Source organism: Pinus tabuliformis, chromosome Q (assembly GCF_031772625.1).
Source record: "Pinus tabuliformis cultivar Carrire ecotype Pingquan chromosome Q, CPIR1, whole genome shotgun sequence".
Classification (NCBI taxonomy): domain Eukaryota; kingdom Viridiplantae; phylum Streptophyta; class Pinopsida; order Pinales; family Pinaceae; genus Pinus; species Pinus tabuliformis.
Window position 1 is genome coordinate 626,497,516 of NC_142296.1, and position 5,427 is coordinate 626,502,942.

Consider the following 5,427-nt stretch of genomic DNA (forward strand, 5'->3'; position numbering starts at 1 on the left):
GCATGAGGGAAAGCATATCTGTAAATATCGTGGCAACGCAAGAGGTGCCCATAGCATCTGTTCAATATTCCCTTGCATCATTATTTGCACTTGGACTACTACAGGGGTGTTGACAGAGATACTAGATTCTACCATTGGTTCGCCAATTGTTGTAGCTGCTACAACACCACCCAAATTTTTTGGCATATTCAAAATTTTGGGTACCCCACCACTCACCTCGAGCTACTAGGGTTTTGATAAGGCCCCAACTGGTTACTCTCATCACGACCTTTCCTATCCAACTCTTTTGGGTGCACCCTCTCACGTTTCATACATCGCATCTACGCATCATGCTTTATCTCAGACATAAGCCTTAGGATCACGTTAGGGTTCCGAAGGTTATTGGTTGCATTGATTGATCAAGGGTATGTCATGATTTTGAGGCTCACCTTCTCATATGCCTCTAGAGGTGCATTCTCATCGACATCACTTGGAATCATGGCAAGAGGTATTTCAAAACACTTTCCTAGGTTCTTGGCGGATTCTTTACCTTAGCATGTTCTTTGGGGTTTGTAGGGGTCATGGATTTCCCTTAACATCTATGTAACCCTAGGCACATGTGAGTGAAGTTCCAACCCTATTTTGGAATGATCCTCACCCTCCAGAGTTTGTGGGAATGCATTTATGTCGATGGCACTGCATCACCATCATCCTCACCCCTTCAAATGTATTTTAGTTTGGGTATTGTGAACCCCATCTTGTGAAACCGAAATCCTAATGATCGAATAACCCCTGACCTTGTCTCACATTGCCCTATCCTTTGACTACATTTCCACAAACATGGGTTGGCACTGTCAGCGCACCATAACATCATCCTGGTTACACTAGGATTGAAGGGGTTTTAATGATATCCAAGTTATAGCTTCAATCTCTTCCCTCTCCAAGATGAGATCATAGCTTCGAGTTGAGTTGAGACACGACAGTTACATATTCATTTTTTGAATTTGAGTCAATTCACATGTTAAGGGGTATTGATACATTTGATAAATTATCTTTTTCCACACCCAATATTAAAGCCTTGGATAATACGTGCATGTGCAATTTATCATGTTTTTCTAAAACAAGTATTTGAATATGTGGCACCATGTTCATTATGCTTGTAGGGATTAACATCTAAATTTATAAAATATTCTCCTTGTGACAAGCATCTAATATTACCTTTGGACACACTGGTTCAACGATAGCAGTGGTTTTGTGTAATCTCACTGAAGATCACGATGGCACCTTGCATAGGAATAATGAGGTATCTAGGTCTTCACCAATGGCCATCACCCACGAGACCTATACATTGAAAGATACCTTTTTGAGCAAGCTAAAGGTGAATGGTGGACCATAAATTAGATGAGTTGTGTAGAGGTCAATAAGGAGCATAGATTGAAAGGGTGCATTGGTAATTATGAGGCAGCGACGAAGACCTGATACTAGAGATAAACATTCGATGCATCATTGGCCATACTGTGCATATGCCCTGGTCCCTTCAGTTGATTAGAGGTTTGAAAGATTGTGGGTTTATCCCCCATATTGTAGAATTGTAAAGTGTTGCAACTAATAATGTTCTTCATGAAACCAATGGGAGTCGGGCCTTCAAGAGCACTTCAAGCACTTGAAGCCACTATGAAGGAACCACCAATCGTATACAACTCTATGTAAGAAGGCACGTGGTTGAACATAAAACGATTGAAGAAGCTTACAAAACTGGGACATAAAGATTATGCATCGAAATACTGTTTCAAATGGAAAATGTGTAGTGTTAACTGGGACATCAAGATCATGCATTGAAACACTGTTTCAAATGGCTAATGCGTACAATTAACTAGAACATCAAGATTATGCATCGAAATACTGTTTCAAATGGCAAGGCATTAATGTAACTCCGCAGACATTGGGATATCATAGTGGGACAACATGTTCTGTTTATGCGTTGAAGTCATAGTTAACACGATCCATCAGGGGTCCAGATCTCATGGTAGGATGGTTATGCTGGAACGACGCATATACAATATGCACGAAAAGGTATAAAGAGCAGCGATGCTTGGTATATCACTGAATAAGGGAATTGAGAGGTGAATGCCACTATTTTTCTGCGCAGAGGCCAGATTGCTGAGAATGCTGCCAACCCTGCCATCCAACTATGCGACCTCTAGTAAGTCACACTCCTGCACAGGTCGCAAAGTCGCGTTTTAGGCCTCAGTGAAAGCAACTAGAAAAAGTGACTCCCCTAAAAAGCGAGTTTGTGACCTCTCTCAAGTCACCAGGTCGCAAAATCGCTCCTGAGGAAAATAAAGGTTGATGCAACTCCTCTTATGCTGCAACAATGCGATTGATTTTTGAATGTCTCCTACAAGAATTTGCAGAATCGCAGGCGTGACAGGCCATCAGAATCACGACTTCCAGTAAAATGCGACTGTGCGACTTCTCAACTAGAATTGCGACCTAAGGATAACATTTATTTAGCTCTTCACTTATCGAAGGTATCTTCTTCATGATGTGAGTACACATAACCAATCTGGTGTCAAGAAGAGCATGTTCTGAAAGTTACTCTGCCCCCCTTAAGACATTGTTAAATTAAGTTGTGAAGTAGCAGAAGCAAGGCTCGATGCATTGGAGTTCTGTTTTAGAATTAAAAGTGTTGGGCTACGAGAGCACTGATCAACTTCATAACCCAACTAAGAGCCCTCATCTACAACAAAAGATACTTGTGCATTAGAATCTGGAGAATTAATCAAAGAGAAAGATTGTGCTATAGTGGAGGATGATGTTTCAGGTAGATAATGGACTATTGTCAATAACAGACTCTTGGAACTTCCTTAGACTTAATCATGACATAATTTGCAAGTTGAAAATTTGAAGGAATGTTGACAAAAGGTAGTGTTGTGTTCTTTAAGTAGATCTTGATGCCTAGTCATTAGTAACTAAGGAAACTCATCTGTTGCATATTGCGGTGTTGAGTTTTGATGCAGTATTGGAGGAATAGATTCAAAGGGTGGCCCATCTCTATTTCAATTGAAGAGTTTTTAATAGCATCAGGCCTATGGAATCCAAGAATTGAGATATACTAGGCAGAAAACCAATACCTATTCAAAAGGAACAACATTGTGAGTTAAGGGCTTGGACAAAGTTTGCTTGTCAAATGAAAATTTGCACAACTGACCAATGTGACAGTATCTAACCTTGGTGTACACTAGTGACCTTGATTAGATAGTGATACCAGGCCAGTGTGTGCAGTGAAACGATAACGAGAGTAAATGAGAATACATCTGAGGAATTCCAAGAGGACGCCCCAAGGCCACATGCATTGAAAATGATGGGGCACAACAATTGACCACATAGGGGTCTAGATTAATTTTTTATTAATGTCATTCTTTCAAATTAGTTGATTGTAATTCCATTGTCATGCTTTGTTTGAAATTATGTCTAATTAATGTTATTCACCTGCAGGTAGTGGGAATGGAACAAATGTTGGTTTACACAAAGGGATTAGGGTTTCTCGTGGAGCTCACATATCTAGGGTTTCCTTTAGCAAGCCAGATGGGCCCTTCCAAGTTCCAAGAACCTTTAGGCAAACTCAAAGGTGTTTCACCAGAGGATTATGAATGTGAGTGAGGAACAATGGCAGGAAAACTAGTCGGTTTCAGGACCAAGCATCTGCATCATTGTGAGATATGGGCAACAAGCATTATTGGGTTTCCAATAACCATCTACTTCCCTCCCCTCTCTCTTTTTCATCATAATGTAAATTTCACCCAACATTATGTTAGGCATTATGTTGGGACTGATGTGAGCACGTAACAAGCATTCCTGGCTTGAGAAAGAAGTGGGGAAGCTCAAGAGTTAGGAGGGTAGCCGAAAGGGAATAGGGGAATGTCAAGAGTCACGATAGGTGAACAATCACTTGACCTCTATAAATGTATTCTCATGCCTCATACCACAGGACTTTATCACTTGAGTTGAGGCTAATAGAGATAACTGATTGATGCTTGAGAGTTAAGGCCACTCAGCTCTTAGTAGCTAGGAGAGTGGGTTTGCAGTAGGGATAGGGTTTTGACATCGGGCAAGGGTATGCACAACCCATGTTCCACTATTATGTATTGACTAATTTCATGATATGTATTTGAAGTTGCAACATATTAGTAAGATGTTTTCTTTTATCTTTGGCACTGATTCCCATGCTCACTCATGGTCGTTGTATTATCTGTCTGGTACCTCACCATATTTGTATGTGTGATTTCATATACGCAAGATGTTATGTTCTAATACATAGTGGTTGCATGTATGTTTCACTTTCTAATCTGTGTTTACTTGTTCATCGCCATGTCGGTGACCTATTGTGAACTACTTCGCAATTGACCTCCGACATGTTCCTATTTATTATGTCTAATGGGGTTTTAGATCACTAATCACTCTCATCGTTTATCTCTTCTTATTGTTGTTGTGACTTGTTTAAACCTTTTTCTACAATTTTTTAATCTTGGGCTGATTTTGTTTCTCTGCTCGAGCACTTCACCCTCGCCCCACTCTGGCATCTTCTCATTTGATAACCAAGAGCAGGAAACATTTATGCTGGTAGCCGGGCCCACATATCGGATGGGGCTCCTATCCCAAACAGTGTGAGGTCTAATTGAGAATTTACACTTGGGAGACCCCTTACTCGTTGGCTGTACATTTTGGCCCATCAACACATCCCTTTGTCCAACGGTCCTTGAACCTCTTTGCTTATCTCTTCATTTTCCTTAGGTGTCATTCGATAAGTGACTTTATTCATAATTCTTACCCCTAGTATCAAGTTTATGTGATGGATGATTCTCCTCGTAGGTGGAAGCTCACTTGGAAGATCATCTACCACGATATCACTAAACTCATGAAACATTTCTTGAATATCAACAAGTAAATTTGTAATCTCAGTGTTTAGCGGTATTACCTTAGGTTTGTAGACCATTGCATAGATGACCTATCTTTCTCCATTTGTTGTAGAATTTACTTTCCTCTGAACAACAGTGCTTTTGAGCTACTTTTCCTAGCTATACTTTCTTCCTTCGATGGTACAAGAATGTTCTTGACACCATATTTTTCAAACTTATATGTGTTTTTATCTCCATCATGCACCACTTTCCTACCAAATTTCCAAGTTCGTCCCAAAAGAAGGTGGCATACATCCATTGGAATGATGTCAAAAACTATCTCATCCTTATATCGACCTATTTGGAACTTCACTTCGCTCTATTCACTCACCAAAAATTGGTGACCTTTTTGCATCCATGACACTTTATATGGTGTTGGGAGCTTCAACCTTTTCAATCCAAGTTTTTATGAAATTTTTGTGGAAACTAGATTGTCAGTGCTTCCACTGCTAATCACCATTTTGCAACACTTTCCTTCGGCCTTGTAGAC